General features: G+C 42.2%; 1 protein-coding gene across 15 annotated transcripts in view; it reads right to left on the bottom strand.

Moving 5' to 3' along the window:
- CADPS2 (calcium dependent secretion activator 2) overlaps window positions 1–19,991 on the bottom strand; it is a 516,545-nt gene that overhangs the window by 352,504 nt on the left and 144,050 nt on the right. The gene's annotated exons all lie outside the window — the stretch shown is intronic.

Genomic DNA, 19,991 nt, shown 5'->3' with positions numbered 1-19,991 from the left:
AATCTATGTTTTTTTTTTTTTTAGTAGATTATAACATAAATGGACCAAATGTGTACTATCTACTCCTCTGGATGTACTCACTCCTAATATCTACTCCTCTGGATGTACTCACTCCTAATATCTACTCCTCTGGATGTACTCACTCCTAATATCTACTCCTCTGGATGTACTCACTTTACCACAACTCCCGATCGCCATATCCTTCAACCAATGTCCTATCCATTCCATAACCTTAGAGTCCCAACCATTGCAACTTGTTTATCATTCTTCTACTGTATGTGAGACAGTGGCAGCCTTACTGATATCTAGGTAAACTACACCTACTTCTCACCTCAATTTATTACCTGAATCATCCAGTAAATACAATTAGATTTGTTTAACATGATCTCTCTCCCCCACCCCCCCTACGAACATCAGGCTCACTTGCCTGTAGTTACCTGCCTTTTCCCCAATTCCGCTTTCGTGAAGTAGAACTACACTCGCTCTTCTCAGTCATCTGGAACTTCACCTATTAATAGTGACTGGTTAAATAGACATGCTAAGTGATCTTAAAATCCGTGGATGTGTCCCTTTTCAGATTTAACAGTTCCAGTAGGACTTTCTCCTCTGTAAATGAACTTGTACCCAACCGCTTTCCATTTATATTTCTGTTGCCCAACTGTGGTGCCTCTCCACCTTCAGCTGTGAAGACTGAGCAAAAATAATTAGCAGGGTGTTTTGCTACACCTGTGTTACCCTCAACATATTCCCTTAAGTCTTTAGTATTACAATTGCTCATTTTAGGCTAAGGCCCCACTGCCTCAGACCACGCGCCCACACTGCAGACAGGCGGCGCGTGGAGAGGCACTTGAAGCTATTTGCGGTCTCTGCAGCTCCCCGCCACCCCCACACCGGTCTCTGCAGCTCCCCGCCACCCCCACACCGGTCTCTGCAGCTCCCCGCCACCACCACACCAGTCTCTGCAGCTCCCCGCCACCCTCACACCGGTCTCTGCAGCTCCCGGCAAACAGAGACATCTGGGAGCAGGGGGGGCGGGGGGTGAAGGGAGGGAGAGCCATGCACAGCTGCCTCACAGACTTCCCTCCTAGCCGCCTCCCTCCCGCAGCTCCATAGCTCCTTTCCTCCTCCCCTTCCTCCCTCCTCATTGGCTGACTGCTGCACCACGTGACGCGTCAGCGCTTCTGTTCACCAGAAGCTTGCAGCATCGGCTGGCTGACGCATCACAGCACGCAGTCAGCCCCGTCGGAAGGAGCCAGCGGGGACCTCCAGACTGGAGGAAAGGGTCTGGTGGCCCGCGGCCTCGCGGCCACGCACACCGCCGGCCGCAGCGGGTCCTTAGCCTTACTTGTATACTAAAAAAAGAAGAAGTTATGTCACCCTTCTTTTCTTTACTGACAGATCTATTTTCTCATCTGCTTGGGCCTTTGCACTTCTGATTATTTTCTGCCTAGCCTGATATAGTTCTCTATCCTCCTACCTCTATGTCTGCTTATACTGTTATTATACTTATATTGCCTAAAAGCTGTCTTTTTAGTTTTTACAATAGCTGCCATTTCCTTTCAGAACCACATTGGCTTTCTTTCCCTTGTATTTTTACTAACCTGCCTGACACAAAAGTCTGTTGTATCATATCAAAAACAAACAGATTTTTTTATAAACATTTTTTTTTATAAAATGCTGGCATTAAACAGAATTGGTAAATAATATACAGCTCTTCTGATGAATTGGGGGGAAAAAACCTCAACTCAACTCTGACACACAATAATAATGAATCCTCAATGTATTCATTAAAAAAAAAAGTATTCAAAATGTTTTTTAGTAAACTACAGGCATACCCCACATTAATGTACACAATGGGACCGGAGCATGTATGTAAAGTGAAAATGTACTTAAAGTGAAGCATTCCCTTTTTCCACTTATCGATGCATGTACTGTACCGCAATCGTCATATACGTGCATAACTGATGTAAATAACACATTTGTAACAGGCTCTATAGTCTCCCTGCTTACGCACAGCTTCGGTACAGGTAGGGAGTCGGTATTGCTGTTCAGGATGTGCTGATAGGCGCATGCGCAAGCTGCCGTTTGCCTATTGGGCGATATGTCCTTACTCGCGAGTGTACTTAAAGTGAGTGTCCTTAAACCGGGGTATGCCTGTAAATAGTTCACGCACATTTAAAGCCTGCTAAGTTATCCAATAATAGGTGACACTTTTTAATTTAGACTATTGGGAAATAATTTTTAGAAACAGGCTTCAGAAAGTAATGCTCTCTTCTTTATGTCAAACAGGTTTGGACTACATATTATTACCAAGTAAAAAGGTAGAAAGACATGGCTGACAGATGTGGATACTTTATTTTTTAGATGTTACAAATATTCAACCATACAGTATAACAAACCTTAAAAATGGCAGATTAGTTGAACTTGGCAGCAAATCCATTTTGGTTAGTGGGGTGGGGATGGAAGTAGGGGGTTAATTACTGTTCATACTTTTGTGAAAGAATACTTTCCAGAATTTCCATTGAATATAGTCACACGTTTTTATACTTGATAAACAGCAATAAAATAAAATCAAAGATGTTCTTTTCTCTCGACATAAATTAAGCACACTACTGGATTTAGCATTCCAGACTTCGCTTAATTATAATGCAAGTTAGTTAGTTTGCATAATACTGTAGTGCAGATGGTTATTCTAAAACAAATCAGTGGCAATTACCAAAAAGACCCAGGTACATGCTGGGTACATGCTGCAACATTTCAGTGACATTTCTGCAGAGGCTAATGGCCCATCGGATTAACACAGCAGGTGTCGCTGGCAGTCCCATTCAGTTTGAATGGGACTGCTAGGGAACCCTGCTGTTAATCCAATGGGTCATTAGCCTCTGCAGAAATGTCACTGAAATGTACCTAGCATGTACCTGGCTAGTTTAAGGCAAGTTTAAGGCAAGTTTTAGAATACTCGTTGGCTCGTCTGTATCTTTGTGACACTGAAAAACCTCAGAATCTTCAATCTTTTCAGTCTCTTAAACAGATTAGAATATATTATTTCATTGATTGTATTCACTGAAAAATACAGATGATACCCACACCTTTAGTCAACCTATGAGACCATATAGATATGGTGAAGTGGGTGCTCCAAAGTGTCCGGAATATATACCGTCCTATATCAATGATATTAATACAGACTCTGGAGTAATGCTCTATTATGGAGTGGATATATATAAGTAGCTTATGTGAATCACCAGTCAGTTGATAATAAAGTGCCTCCTGAAGTAAACCAGCCAGATGAAAGATCAATCCACTTGTAGTTAACTCATTGGAGCCAAACTAAATTAAAACTGGTATACAGCACAATTTCCAATAATAGAAAATAAAGCTGATTTCTTACCCACTCCTGAGCCTCCACGAGTCCCTGGTGGCGTGTCCAGCCACTGATATGAAGATCCAATGTAGAAAAAGAGAGAACAGCAGCGCACTGCCAGGGAGTCAAGTGGTTCAAAAAATATATACATTTATTGATCAAATCAACATCACCCAGTAGTGCCGAAACGCGTAGGAGGCTGGCACTACCCCCTAGGGTGATGTTCATTTGATCAATAAATTTATATATTTTTTAACCACTTGACTCCCTGGCTGTGCGCTGCTGTTCTCTTTTTTCTACATTGAACCTATGAGACGAGATAGGGCCGGGGTAGCCAACTCCAGTCCTCAAGCGATAACAACATGTAAAGTTTACAGGATATCCCTGCTTCAGCACAGGTGACAATTAGTTGACTGAGCCACTGATTGAGTCACCTGCGCTGAAGCAAAGAGATCCTGAATACCTGACCTGTTGGTTGCCCTTGAGGACTGAAGTTGGATACCCCGGATATAGTGAATCCACAAGGTTTCGTGATATCTACAGAACTTGTAAATGTCATCTTTCACCCGTGTGGATGGGAGATGGATGATACTTCACAGGGTTTAGGCAACAGTGCTACAAAAGGGGAAAAAATATTTTCACACTCATTTTTTATTGTATCTTAAGCTCTATTAGAGCTTTTCCTGGTGTTCTAAAATCATTCCCATGCACCAAAGCTACTTTTAAAAACACTATATAGACAAATAAACAGTACTATGCTACACTTTCCATATTTACACTGAATACAGATGTCATTTAAATTACCTCAAGACAGTAAATTAAACTATGAATGTAGGCAAAGTTTGCTGTTGTGTATGTTTTTGCAACAAATCATGTATTCTACTCCTTTTAAATCACTTCCAATTAAGTAATCACATTCTAGGCTAATTATACACATCACTAAAAAAAAACAGCACTGAGGCAATTGATGACAACATTTCAAACTACAATTAATTGTGACATGGCACACGGTAAATGTCTTTATGCAAGCCCCTGGGCCACATACAATTAATTCCTAAAATATATTTAGATGTATATTTTAGAAACATTTGCAATACTTCTAATCCTCTTTTAGAAACACTAGTACACACTATACACTTGAAATTAGCAAACAAACTATAGACAAAATGGTACATTGTCGTAATGCTATTCCCTTTTCCTGAAGTCTTCGATGTCACAGGTACTGTATGGGTTTAAAGCTCCTTCTCTGACGGGTAGGGACAATGGGTCATGCTCTCCTACCTACAGCCATGACCACATTCACAAACACTATTCAGAATCTATACCAATGCTAACACAGAATAAAACATTATCTGATAATTCCAGGTCAAACTGCTATCATGACATTTTACAAGCAAAACAAATAGTACGTAAATGTTCTGTTTCTTAATGCCATTCAACAACAGCACATTCCCTATAGGGGTGTACCGTAGCCATTGTAAAATCGATGGACTGGCTAAGACACAGTATATTGCAAGGCTATAATTTCACAAGCCACATCTGCAGAAGATGACATACTGTATGTGTATTTCAATGTATCACATTATACTTGTAAGCAACATTTCTTAAAAAATAAAGAATTCCTCAAGACCCTTGTATGGCCCGTCTAAATGTAAGCATGGATATTCCAAACATAAAAAAATGCTAAAATATGAATATCTCACATTCTTACGGCTAGCAAATGTTCCATAGCAAGCCACTGGAAACAGACTGTCCCCCCACCAATAGAGTATATTATAAATAGAATTAATGCCATTCTAATGGAAAAGCTATCTAGCTACCTCTCAGGAACATATGATAACTTTTATAACATCTGGGCCCCTTGGACGAATTCCATCTACTCATAACTACTTATATACAGTATCCAAATAATTATGTGGTCTGTTCTCTGACATACTGTATAAATTGTAAAGTTAAATGCAACTTAGTAGATTTTATGATTTGAAATTAAATAAATTTTTAGTAGGCTGTATAAATTGGATGAAATTATTGCATTTTGTAATTGTACCAATGTACCTCTCCCCCTCCCCTCACCTGTCCCCTTTCCTTCCATTTCTGTAACCCATCTCTATATCTTTAACATTGGTTTTCATAAAATAAAAAATATTCAAATAAAAATAAGATACAAATAAGCAAATGTGTTTAGGGTGACAAAATGTACAGTATGTCTAGGAAAAGGCCATCGGTATAATAAGCTGTTCTCTCACTAAAATCTGCATACTGTATACTAACAAACCTACCATAGCATAACTCTGGTCATCAACCCTTCCATGAAAGCCATGTAGCTGGACATTGCAACTGGCAATGCAGTATAATGCTCAATGAGAGCTTACCATCAACAGTAAAAGATTTTATGACTTTAAAAAGACTGAGTAAAGTGCAGATGTAGGTCAAGCGGCCACTGCTTTGAATCAGCTGCGCGCATGAAGGGGGCGAGGCTATGGCACCATTTCACCTGCAGGAGCGTGCCAATCATTGCAAAGACATTGGCCACATCTGTAAGCAGATATTGGAACATTTGATGCGGTGGTTCAAAACATTTCCAATGGTATTTGTTTATGATTACTTGAGGCTCCAGGTTTTTCGAATTTAGAATTACACCTTGGACTTCTACTTTTAATATAATTAAATATAATTGTAAAAACTAATGTACAGTGCTCTGGATAAGGGTGCTTGTGACAGAGTGAAGTCAACTCCTATCAGTTACGCCTGGGAGACATATGTCTGAGTGCTTCATCCAGCACTCATAAGGGTTAACTCAGGTGGAAGTTAGGAAAGCAGAACTCTTTAGCTGACTCCTGAGAGCCAGCAAGGTAGATAAAGGATCATGTGACTGGCAGTAGCTGCCAGAGAGAGAGAGAGAGAGAAGCACACTGCTGCGTGAGCCCTTAGCCAGAGGGATTTCACCAAAGACTACTTTAACTAAAGTAAGGATTATTCATTTGTTTACTGACTGCTTAAAGTACCCTTATGGTTTGGTTCTGGTTTAGCCAGCCAGCCTGCTAGATAGGTCTGCTGTGTTATTAGTCAGTTTTTCTCCCAAAGTGGAGCAGGATTTATTTTGTTAAAGGGACAGTGTAACCACATGTTATGTTACTGTGGAGAAATAAAGCCACTGAACGTTTTTATTTATCCTGAAACTATACGTGTGGACTGTTCCCTGACCTCGGCTACAGGCTGTCCTGCCACAGTGCTATATAAATGTTGTTATAAATAAATACATTTTCCATCACGTTCCATGATCCCCCATTAACCTTCTTTCCAATCCCCTCCTTCACCCCACCCTCCCCAATGCCCATGATCTCCCATACCCTCACCCCTTCCAAAACCCTCCAAAGTCACCCACCTCATAGATCCAATTGACACCATTGTCCCCACTGTCAGACCCATCACCATGTAACCGACCAGATTAAATCCAGAGACCTTACCCCATCCCCTGTCCACCAAGCAAGCTTGTAAATGCTCCCAACCCATAGCCCGGTCCATAATGTTCCCAACCCTGCCCATCAACCAAACAAGTTTTACGAATCAATGTACAGCTCTCTGGATAAGGGCGCTATATAAATGTTGTTATAAATAAATAATATGCTACAGTATTGTAGTAGTATGTATGTCAACGTCTGCAACCCCTTGCAGTTCTTACAACTTGCCGCAACTTTCTGAGTTTTTCAATGATCTAGTGCCATTTCTTTTTCAGTATATCCAAGACTCTACTTTGCCAAAAGAAATGACTCTTACATTTAAATTAAAGAACAAAGGGGGGGGGGGGGGGGAGGGTTTGTAAGTGATCAACTAAACCATACTAATTGTGATGTGGAAAATAATCAACAAATGTAATCGATAATTGAAAGTAGGTGCAACTGTGAACTGAAAGTGAATCAGGGAAAAGATGAGGAGTACAAAGTGATAAATAAAAATAAATTAAACCAAGTAACATATGCACCAAAATCACCTCTCGTGTATAAACACTCCAAAACACAGTTGAAAATGGAGTGTTAGAGGCTACAAATGTGCAAACAGCCAGGGTGAGCAAAGCAAGCCCACCACAACAGTAGCTATTGTTATATAGAGGGCTATACTGAGGAACTGACTATACTGAGGAACTAACTGACAAACACTGTTTAAAACAGCCACATAACGGAGGCTGATGACATCATCACGCGCCCAACGCACGTTTCCCTCCTATTACGGAGCTTCGTCAGGGACAATTGCCTCCGTTATGGGGCTGTTTTAAACAGTGTTTGTCAGTCAATTCCCCAGTATAGCCCTATATATAACAATAGTTTAACAGTGAGGGAATGGTTCTTTATGTACATTGGTATTAACCACCTGGATTTACCATCTATTTAAGGCTAATATAGTGTTCCATCCCTACTGCTAACTTCCTTTATTCATCTATTGGGCTAGTTACTGTTGTCGTGGGCTTGCTTTGCTCACCCTGGCTGTTTTCACCTTTGTAGCCTCTAACATTTTCAACTGTGTTTTGGAGTGTTTATACACGAGAGGTGATTTTGGTGCATATGTTACGTGGTTTAATTTATTTTTTATTCTTTTTTACACATTTCCTTCAGTAATATATGTTTTAAGTATATAACAGTTTTAAAAGTTATATTTTAGATTGGTAGTGTGCATTTAAGTGAATTTTCTTTGGTGTACAATCACTTTGTACTCCTCATCTTTTCTCTTAAATTTAAATTCAATGATACAGGAGTTCTGGTAAGTAGATGGAAAGACGTTTTAAGCCAGACTTGAAGATAACAAAGGTAATTGTTATAGTAATGCCCATTATTTGTTGCAGATTCAGCAAATACCTTGTGATATTATAACAATTAGACACTATTAATCTAAAAGGTGATATTTGCATCTACTGAGAAAATCTATCAATGCATGTCAGATATTATATAATGCTAAAAAATGCCAAAGCATTAAATTCTATTCTAGCAAAAATTCTTAATACGTTTGATTATATCACATGCAACACAATGTTGTAGGAATACAGAACTTTTTTGTGTGCAACAAGCACATAATATGCAGATTATCTCAGGCATAAAAGGATTGGATTATAAGAATACTCAGTGTCTTTATGTAGTGCCTGCTGGGTTTATTTAGCCTTACAGACTGACATCTTTAAGGAAAAAACAAAACCCTGCCAGGCATTTTTCCTTGTCCAAAGACTGGTCTACCACACAATTAGCAAAGGTAGAAACTGTAAACTATACTGCTATGTGATAGAGGGGGGGGAATTGGATTGCCGCAGGTCAGGAAACATATTTCATCAAGTACTTTTTCAGGTTTGCAATAGGCCAATTTTTTTTTTTTTACAATTACTGATACAGCCCTGGTAGAAAACTATAAATATAGTGAACTGCAAGAGACTATGGACCAGATAGAATCTAGTATTTTGCTGTACTCTATTAATGCCAAAAATGACAACCGTAAGTGACCTCATGCGTCACCATGTTTGTTTGTGATACAGTTAGGACTCCTGCTGCTCTATGTATCATTTAAAAAAAGGTTAAAAAAAAAAAAACATGCTGAAAAAATAGCTAACTTAAAAACATCTAAAATGTGCACTCACATTTGGCACATTACAAATGTGCAATGAATATAGTTCAGGGAACCCTAGTCTGTGGCGTCCTCCTCGCTCTTCCAGGGCATTTCCACAGTCTCCACGTCACTTCTGGTGATGGCTCTTACGGAAACTGGATCAGCTGGACTCACGCAGCACTTTCACCACTCCCTCAGGCTCCCCAATTCAACGCATTTTGCCTAAGCATCTTCGGGATTAGTGTTACCGGTCTTCCTAATGCTGCTATTTAAACACCCACTTGAATTATGTGTTGCTATCTCATTGGTAGAATACTAATCTTCAATTTGACTCGCATATTATTTTCTAGGAATCAGTATGTTAGAATACACTCTGTGTACGTTGCTGTCCAATTAATGCATGCCGCAGAGGTGTCCACCCCCCAATGACGCCACTTAGACGCGGACTTAAACCGGCGCGCGCACTGTTGATTGCAGGCGTCATGTAGAACTTCAACCTCTGCTGGTTTGATTTCTGTAATTGGTTACTCTGTTTGTTACAACTTTACTCTGTGAGAACATTAGTCATAGGACTCGGTTGGGCTATTTAGGATTGGCAATTTCTGGGCTGATGTTGTTACTAACTTCTGTTAGGTGCCTTTGCTGTCATTTGTTTCATTATATAATTGATATTATCTTTTGGCTTTTTATTGTATTATACATATATTTTTTATTCAAGAGGCTATAGCTCTGATCTCTTAGATAGGTCAGAGCTATTGTATTAACATACTGTATGTCATATTGATAGGGAGCGTCACTGTTATCTTTTTGCATTTTTTTCATTATACCCAGCTGGGAGATTATTATTCTAAGTGCGTTTTGCTACTTCCATCATTACTTCAGCCTGGTCATTGCTTTTAATTCAGGGAGTTCCTGTTCTTACAGGGGTAAGGGAAGTAACTGGATCATTGTGGTCTTTGGGAATGGGCCAGGAGCCCCGAAACGTTGCCCCCCTTATTCCCCTGTTTTTCCCCATCCCCTCCTTCCCTCCTCTTTTTTCCTTACCTTATCTCCCTCCTCTATGTATCCTTTTTTCTCCCATTACACTTAGTGTGTTGATTTGCCTCCATATGTGGATAATCTTGATGGGTTACTTTGTTATACCTTAGCCATCACTGTCAGTTACAATTGTTTGCAACATGTGTATCCTCTTTCCTATACATTGTATGATCATCAGTACAGTAAAAACATTTTATTTTTGGCATATCACCCAATGTCGTTTGCATTTATATTCTTTATTGAGTGCTGGGAACTCCCCCTGTGTTCTGTATTGTGACTTTGGAGGTAATTAGTGTCCCTCTCCGTTTCCTTGCACCACACCTTCGTTTATTTATTGATTCGATATACCTCGACCGAGGTGCTGTTAAATATGTATACTTACAAGAAAAACCATGGTTCCATTAAAAACAATGGTAATATATGCGTTCTCTTTAATACACGCAATATTTTCTGCGTAATTTCTTGAGATTACTGGCAGTAACGAGGGTAATAACGTGTGCTACATATGAACATTGAAGTTGCGGGCTAATAATTTAAATAGTGTCAATTACACTCTTGTTTTGTGTATTTAGTAGGCTTCTTGTAACACTTTCAGGTAAGTACAATATTTGCGCATTGTGCCTTACAGTACATATGAAGGCCTAATATACATCTGTATATTTAATAAATCCTGTTGTCAGGGTCGCCTAGACCTCCTGCCTAGCCATAGCTTCTTTGTCCACTGGGTGTGCTGCTGCCTTCTGTTTCCTCTGGGTTCCTCTGTCTGCCTGTCTGTCTTCTTGTTGCTCCTGTCTCTGTCCTTTATAGCTCTGCTTCCTGTCTGTTGCTTTTGCCTTTGCTTCAAGTCAGACTCCTACAGTATGCACATGCCTCTGTCTTTGATTCCTGATCTGTTCCTGTTCCTGTACCTGTATTTGAGTCTGTTCACAGTAAAAGCCCTTGCTAGTAATCTGGCTTGTCCCTGTTTGTTCCTGCTCCCCGGTCTCAGTCCCTGCTCCCTGTTCTCAGTCCCTGTACTGCCCCGCCTGTCCTGTTCCAGTCTCCTCGTTGCCGACCTCTGCTTGTTACCTGACTTCGCTACCTGCCGCCTGCCTCGGACCCCTGCTTGTTACCTGACTTCGCTACCTGCCGCCTGCCTCGGACCCCTGCTTGTTACCTGACTTCGCTACCTGCCGCCTGCCTCGGACCCCTGCTTGTTACCTGACTTCGCTACCTGCCGCCTGCCTCGGACCCCTGCTTGTGACCCCTACTACGCTCGTGCTGTTCCAGCCACCGAGATCCTACCCGCCACAGGAGTCTCCCGTGACAGAAAGCAAAGGCCACTTCTGGATCTCGCTGGAACAGATTCTTCTTCTGCCTGCACCCTTTCCTGCCTGCTGCAGCAGACCACATCCACATGGTTGAAGATAAGTACTTTCGTTTCTTTTTTGGAAAATCCCAGTTGGGAAGGTTTTTTTTTGCTGCTAAGTGTTCTGCAAGAATTATTGCGTTCATAACGAGAAAAAAAAAAAAACATTTTTGCTGAGACTAGAACTGTTGCTGCAGAGACTATTGCAGCTTTCTTTGAGATTTTTCTTTTTGTGCAGTGCCTGGGTTAACCCTTACAGTACCTGTTGCCACCTTTTTAGACTCTGACTTTTCATTTCCTGGACAAGGCTTGTCTCTGCATCCCTGGTTGGATCACTGCTGTTCACAGGGTTCCCATTTCAAAAGACAAGAGTGCTTCCATTATTTTGTTACTGCATGCAGGAAAAATCACAGCAATCTGTAGTTCTTCCTATGATTGGTTCTAAGGTTTCAGGTTTACCTGCAAGTTCCCCTAAAGTTTGTTTCTCTGTAACCTGTGATATCCCTACGCCTGATATCAAGGGATTCAGATTTAACTGCAAGGTTCTCTGTCTGATATTCCTATGTCTGATGTCTAAAGTTTCAGATTTAAACTGCAGGTTCTCTCTGTCTGTATGATATCCCTACGCCTGATTTCTAAAGTTTCAGATATAACTACAGGTTTCACTGTCTATGTTTTTTCCTTGCATTTATAAATCTCTGTGACTGATGCTAAAGTCTCAAAAGGTCAGCTCTCCTATCTTGTGTCTCTCTGTGTCTAATAGTCCTGTTGTTCATTCTTATGCTTCTGCTTTAAAAACACATTTCCTCTTTACGGGTTTCTTGGGAAGTGTGGTTTCCCCATGTCTGAAATTATGGCTCCCACTCAAACAGTCTTGAGCAGTAAATGTGAACACAGTACCACTGATTCTTCAGAGCTTCTCAAAGCAAGGAAGAAGAAGAAAAGGAAGGGAGGCATTACTGTGGAAGTTGCAGAAGGAATTAAGAATGAAAATTTAACCTCAGAGTCTGCATTTGATGAAAGAGATATGCTGCAGCTTAAGGCAACTCACAGACGTATCCCAAGAATAGTGGAAGAAAAGAAAGATGCCCCTACTCAGACGCTTCAAGCTGCACAGAAAGCTATTGATTGTCTTTATGGACGTTTAGATAAGGAGCAAGAAGCCAACGCTGCACTACAGAGCTGTCTTTCCTCAGCAATTGCTAAGTGTGTTCTCCAGGAAAAAGAAAAGCACCAGTTGGAGAGTGACCTGGATGTCATGTCAGGTGAGCTGGAGAAGGCATATGCTGATGCTGCTGAGAATCGGCGCCTCGCTTCTAAAAGTAACGAATTCCTGGAAATCTCTATGAAGGAAATTAACAGGCTTAATACAGAACTTAAAATCTCCCAGGAGGAGATTTGCTACTTCAAAAAAGAGATGGAAGTCGTTCGGGAGGAGAGATGCTACTTGAAAACAGAGATACGTTCTATGAGAGACGCCTCCGAAGAGTTAAATAGTAGGTTTGAAACTATAAACCAAATGAGTAAGAACTTCTCTGTCCAAGCCAGTGAAGGAGATAAAAGACTCCATGAATCAGAAGAGGAGAAGAGACTATTGATAGAAGAAAAGTCAAGGATGCAATTAGCGCTGGAAAAAGCAGAGGGTGACTGGGAAAAAGAAAAATATCAGTTGGAGAATGACAGGGTGATCTTGTCAAGTAAGCTGGAGAAGGCCTACGCTGATTCTGCCCAGTACCAGACTTTCATGGCTCAAGTTGACGCAGCACTGGAAGCATCTCAGAAAGAGGTTCACAGGCTTACTACAGAGCTGGAAGCCACTAAGGAGAAGAGTTGCCACTTCAACACAGAACTATGTTCATTGAGAGAAATCTTCAAAGAGTTAAATATCAGTTTTGAAACTGTAACCCAAGAGTGCAAGAATCTCTATGTCCAAGTCAGAGAAGGAGATAAGAAACTCCATGAATTAGGAGAGGAGAAGAAACAGTTGGCCCAGGAAAAGTTAGACGTGCAGACAGCACTGCAGAATGCAGAGAGAGTGCTGCAAGAAGAACGTGTCTCCCTGGAGCGGCGCACACAAGCAGAAAATATGCTGCAGAGTCAGCTGCGAGAACTGCGTACACATCTGCAGGACACCAAGGAGAAATGGGTGAATGCTGAAGAAAAGCAGCGAGTTCTGCAGGAAGAAAGTTTCCAGACTGCCTACAAAATAAAGATGCTGCAAGATTATTTGAGTACCCAGTGTGTCCCCAAAGAACAGCATGAGGAGCTGAAGGCCACACTGAGCATAACCAGAGCCTCGCTGGAGGAAGAGCTACAGTTAGCAACTGAACACACATCTCAGCAACTCACAGCGCTGCAGGCGCAGATCGCTGAGCTCAAGACACAGCTTGCCAAAAAGGAGAGAGAGAAGGTGTCCGTCTGTCAAGTGGCTGGCCTGACACAGCGCTATGAGGTCAAAATGGCTGATGCCTGCAAATTATTGTACCACACAGCCCGTGATAAGGTCCAGCTGGAGCTGTACAATGCCCGGGAGGAGTACCGGCAGCTGCAGATCAGAAATGAAGAAGATGCAACATATCTAAGCTTTACTCTGAGTCAGCTGGGAGATATGGAGTCGCGACTCAACTCCAAAAGAGTTGAACTGACAACTGCTTTGAGTGGGAAAAGAAGTGCAGAAGGACAGCTTCAAGAGCTGAAAACTCGAATAGCTGGTTTTTCATTGGGTGGTGCCATGAAACGGCAGTCGCAAGAGGAGACCATGGAGAGCGAACTCTGTGTCCCCAATGACTCATGTGGAAAAGCTGCAGCCGTCCTTGATGCCGACATTCCTGATGTCTCTATCCCTGCTTTTGGGTTGAACGCACCCATTCGGAGGTTCTTTGCAGCAACCAATGTACCTGTGGAGTACCCTCTGCCCGCTGACAAACCACCAGAGGTGGGTCACCTTGTGTCCACTTTTCATCAAGGCCTCCAGGAAGAGCCTGGAGGATCGTCTGGAGAACGCTCTCGAGAAGGGGGAGTAATGTCAGGGTCACCTAGACCTCCTGCCTAGCCATAGCTTCTTTGTCCACTGGGTGTGCTGCTGCCTTCTGTTTCCTCTGGGTTCCTCTGTCTGCCTGTCTGTCTTCTTGTTGCTCCTGTCTCTGTCCTTTATAGCTCTGCTTCCTGTCTGTTGCTTTTGCTTCAAGTCAGACTCCTACAGTATGCACATGCCTCTGTCTTTGATTCCTGATCTGTTCCTGTACCTGTACCTGTATTTGAGTCTGTTCACAGTAAAAGCCCTTGCTAGTAATCTGGCTTGTCCCTGTTTGTTCCTGCTCCCCGGTCTCAGTCCCTGCTCCCTGTTCTCAGTCCCTGTCCTGCCCCGCCTGTCCTGTTCCAGTCTCCTCGTTGCCGACCTCTGCTTGTTACCTGACTTCGCTACCTGCCGCCTGCCTCGGACCCCTGCTTGTTACCTGACTTCGCTACCTGCCGCCTGCCTCGGACCCCTGCTTGTTACCTGACTTCGCTACCTGCCACCTGCCTCGGACCCCTGCTTGTGACCCCTACTACGCTCGTGCTGTTCCGGCCACCGAGATCCTACCTGCCACAGGAGTCTCCCGTGACACCTGTAATGTAACACATATAGCAAACATATTATGTGCATGTAACAATCTTTTGATGGTTGAAGTTGTATTTACTGCTGACCTGGGAAAATGCTGGCAAACAAACCCATCTTGCAGCCACCGAACTGAAATAAGATGTTTATTATATGGCCATGGTACAATCATGAAAAACAGATAGTGAATCCCTGCGCTTCTCCCTTTCGGATAGCAGTAAATGGGAAATATATATAAATGGTGTAAAAATCTATATGATAAATGAGACTTTTGGTTTACATCCTTTGATCACTTTTCACTATTCACTTTACTTGCAGACATGTGAATATCTTCACTGGTATATACAAGTTTTTAACTGCTCTATGTTATATAAGCATATGCTTGGATATATTAACCCCTTCTGGGTGTATTTCACATAGCATTAGTATGCATTTAGCGTAGGGACCTGCTAAACCTTACCTTGACGTGGTTAACAGGCTCGGCATTATTTGATTAAAGGATGTAAACCAAAAGTCTCCTTTATCTTATAGATTTTTACACCATTTATAAATATTCCCCATTTATGCTAATAAGAAGCATTAGACATGAGCAATATATAACTGTATCCACCATGGGTCTTCACTACAATGTGTAGAGTGAGATTTAGAGGGGGAAAAAAAATTCTCTCACCTGGGACCTGCTAATTTAATCATTCCGTTCCTGTGTAGGTTGTGTTTTAATGCCGCTCTGTCTCCTGGCTCCATTTTATACTTCAGGCGCGGTGTGACGGTAGGGGCAATGTGGGCAGCGTATTAAAGATTAAGCCCAGCCATTTCTCCTACTAGTCAAGATGGATGCCATGTTTCTGGCATATTGTACAATCTTAATGTGGCCAGAATTGCGGATGTGTTTGATACTGTGTGCCGTGTAACAGCTTCTTCCCCTATGCATATATAATGTCATGTATTTAAATGACTCCGTTGTGTGCTCGGGTGGGTACTTCACTTAGCCAGCCAGCATACAAAGAAATCAGGGCCCGCTATATAAATGTGGGTGAAGTGCTTGGGATACTGTTGGAGTGGGAAGCGGTGTTTACTCTTGCCTGGGGAACTGTGACTAAGAGCGGAGCCATTGTTTATACCAGACTCTGAGGTATCTCTCTCTATAGAGGGTGTCAGGCTGTAACTGTAAACTGAGGCCTGGGTCTCAGCTCCAACTGACTCAGTTTCAAGTGGTCAGTTTCAATTTTCCACTCACCTTAAGCCCACCTCTGTGGGCTTTCCTAAAGCACTGTCACCTCCCACTGCCCCATCGTTCCTATCCTATCCAGTGGCTACCTCACTGTGATTGGTCAACGTATTATTCGTGCTGTGATTGGTCAGCACAGAGCATCCTTGCTCTGATTGGTCGGCACTCAGGTCTTTCATTCTTTTAGAGTCTGGGAAACTATGTGAAACCCTGCCGATCAAAGTTAGTCAATCCAGGATTCTCTTTGTGATTATTAGTTGGTGTATTTCCAAGGTTTTTACCTGGGACACCCAGAACAAGGCTCGGTCAAATAGACCAGTGGTGTTCAACTCCAGTTTTCAAGATCCCCCAATAGGTCAGGTTTAAGGATATCCAAGCTTCAGCACAGGTGTCTCACTCAGTGGTTCAGACTTCGACTGAGGCACCTATGCTATCCTTAAAACCTGAGCAGCCTTGGAACAGACTAGCAGGGTTTGAAAGTACCATTCTCCAAATAGCATTCTTATGGTCTTGAGGGACCAGAAGCTCTGTGATCTTTCCATACTTTGTAATAAACTTCTATGGAGGTGGGCAGTTCCTCATCAGATGAGATCAGTTTTGAGCTGTAGGACCTTATCTGGTAATAGAATTAGTAGAAGCAAATGCTGACTAAGGGATATTATCTGGATAAATATCCAGCCGTGTGAAGCAAGTGAAGGACAGAGGTATTACACCAAAAGGATGTGAGAGGGTTAACACCAGGATAAAGGAGATACGGGTTAACATCATGATACCAAGATGAGAAACATAAGTATTTTTCTCAGGAACAGAATAATATGCAACCCTCTTTGAAAATATCCTAACTTATTTCATGTCACCGCCATTTTGTACGCGAGTATTTATCTTCAAAATAAACGTTTATTTTTACGTGCCAAGACCAGAATGCTGAGTACAGTTATGCTGGGGTAATTGATCGAAAGAGACTGAAGGATATTTTAAATGCGGTATCTCCATTCGCCTTGTTAGACAATCTGATATTTCGTTTTGTATAGAAATTGAAGTAATAAGAAAACTTGGAAGATAAAGAGAACAATGCAACCATTTGTAAATAGACACCATGAGTATGTTAAAAAGTCCAATCTTTTATTACTGCACTCTTAAAAAAAACGAGAGAACAGCTGACTCATGGCCATACCGCCCCATCTGTTTTGGCATAGAAATGAAACCTTCATCTGGGGCTCATAATGGGATGGGCATGGTTTAAATAACCTCTATCCACCCCTAACGTTGTATACCATTACAACACATTATATACCGTATACAATTATACATCATCTGGCTACAGCATATACAGAAAATAACAGATATGGTGAGGATAAGTCCTAGTTAATGAAAGTATAAAACAGCTGCATATAACACATTGTAAGAACAACCATAACATAACATAATAATGAGGAATTTAGAAGAATGCTTGCCACTTGCATTCCCTATGGAGCTTTAAGTTCCAACATCCAGAAAATCTCTCTTTGGACAGTGGCATAAGTACCACCCGGGATGACTGGGCACATTCCAGGGGCTCCAGCTTGGGAGGGGAATGGGGGCCTAAGGGACCCAGGATCGGCCCTCCGAACTCTTGATGACCTCCCAAGCGGTTACATAGGTCCCACAATCTTCCAACAATAGCATGAAACTGATTACAGAGGAAAAATCCCAGTGTAGATTTCTCTTTGCAGTGGTGCAGTACATTCCTGGGTCTGAGAGAAGTGAGGAGGACATCTCCGGATCTGAACCGTATTACTTTCAGGTCCAGGGACCCTCTGCTTCTGGAAGTACAGGCCTCCGTATCTGGTGCCGGTATCTCCTGGAAGTGTAAATGTCCCTGTCACGTGAAGCAGGACATTTAAACTTGCAGTAGATACTGGCACCCCATATTGGAGTCTCTACCTCCATAAGCCAGGGGTTCCCGAAACTGAAAGTAATACGGTTCAGTTCCGGAGACACCCTGCTTGAATCCTACTGTATGTTATACATTTTTGTTTTTGTTTTTTAAATAAATTCAGAGCCTCATTACCTTAGTGACTAATCGCTAAGGTATTAAAGGGGTTAACCCTCCACAAAACATTCCTGGGAGGCCTAACCACCCATCATAGGTTAACTAACCCCTTCACCCACCCCCTCTACCCCAACACAGGAATGGGCAATATTCCTATTAGCCAAATATGGCTAATAGCGCTTTACCCATTCAAATATACAGTACTGGGGTAAGTAAAACATTTATTCCGGTAATTTGTATTTTATTGTACTGTATATTTGAATTGGTAAAAGCGCTATTAGCCATATTTGGCTAATAAGGCTATTGCTCATTCCTGTGTGTGATGTTGGGGGGTAAAGTGGGTGGGTGAAGGGGATAGTTGCCCCGGGGTGGGTGGTTAGGACTCACAGGGTGCTAGCGCGAAGGGTTAACGCCTTAATTACCTTAGAAGTAATAATCAATAAGGTAATTAAGGGGTTAACCCGGCACGCTACCCACCCATGAGACATAACTACCCACCCTGGGGCAACTACACCCTTCACCCACCCCCTCTCCTCCCAAAAAACTGGGCTCTGGTGTTTAACCCCTTCATTACCTTAGTGGTTAGCCATTAAGGTAACAAAGCCGTGCTTTTATTTTATTTTTATTACATTGGATTGAAGCAGGGGGTCTCCGGAGCTTAACCCCATTACTTTCAGGTCCCGGGACCCCCTGCTTCCCAAAGTACAGGCCCCGGTATGGGGAGCCGGTATCTCCTGCAAGTTTAAATGTCCCAGGTACGTGGGCCATGACGCGGGAGATTTAAACTTGCAACAGACACTGGCACAGGCCACTACCTCGGAAAGCAGGGGGTCCCCTGACCTGAAATTAATGTGGTTGAGCTCCAGAGACACCCTGCTTCAATCCAATGTACTAAAAATAAAAATAGCACAATCGCCTGTAAGAGCTGTGCAGGGAGACAGAGAGAGGGACCACTTCTCTCCGCGCAGCTCTTCTAGCAGTGTACGGCCAGGTAAGATTAACGCAGCAGGAGTTCCATTCAGCAGCAGGCACCCCCACTGCATTAATCCTTATGGGAAATTAACCCTTCACTGCACTTGGCCATCATCACGGCTGTACTGGGGCCGCGGTCCACCCGCTCCAAGTGATACGCAGGGTGCAGGTGAATTGAGGCCCATCTGTATTGATCACATTCCCATTCCTGAGAAAGGTGGAAATACATACAAAAAGCTACTACAAAGTGATGCTCTGGGTGCACAAACGTAAAATGGCAAAGATCCTGCTTCCACGGGCCCACTATACGATTGCCTATAAAAAAATATGCTGTGCCTTTGTACAGTAAATGGTTGATCTACAGTACAGTAGCAACCCGATAAAGTGTAACACGTTAAAACTCACTAAAAATTGTACATATAGGATTTTTAATATATTGCTGCTTTAAGCCCTGAGTAACTTTGGTCTCAATAGGGAATGCAAGTTGGTTGTTCGTAAATAGAGGTTCTCTGTAGATGTTTTATGCTTTCATTAACTAGGACTTATCCTAACCATAGCTGGTCTTTGATTTTATATATATATATAACAATAGCAAGAATGTTCAGGGAACTCAAAGGGAAAAAGTAAAAGGAAAAGACTTATCTGATCAGTCGTGGTGCTCACAGTGCGGCCAGAATCACCATTCAGCAAAAAAAAAATAGATAAATTCTCAATATCAAAGAATCTGGAGCACTCACAAATTCAAAAAATACAATTTAATGAAGTAACACAGGCATCAGGGGGTAATCACAGAAACAAGAAGCAACGTTTCGGACCTTACGGTCCTTT

Source organism: Ascaphus truei, chromosome 5, assembly GCF_040206685.1.
Source record: "Ascaphus truei isolate aAscTru1 chromosome 5, aAscTru1.hap1, whole genome shotgun sequence".
NCBI classification, from domain to species: Eukaryota; Metazoa; Chordata; class Amphibia; order Anura; family Ascaphidae; genus Ascaphus; species Ascaphus truei.
This window is presented reverse-complemented; position numbering and strand designations above follow the sequence as displayed.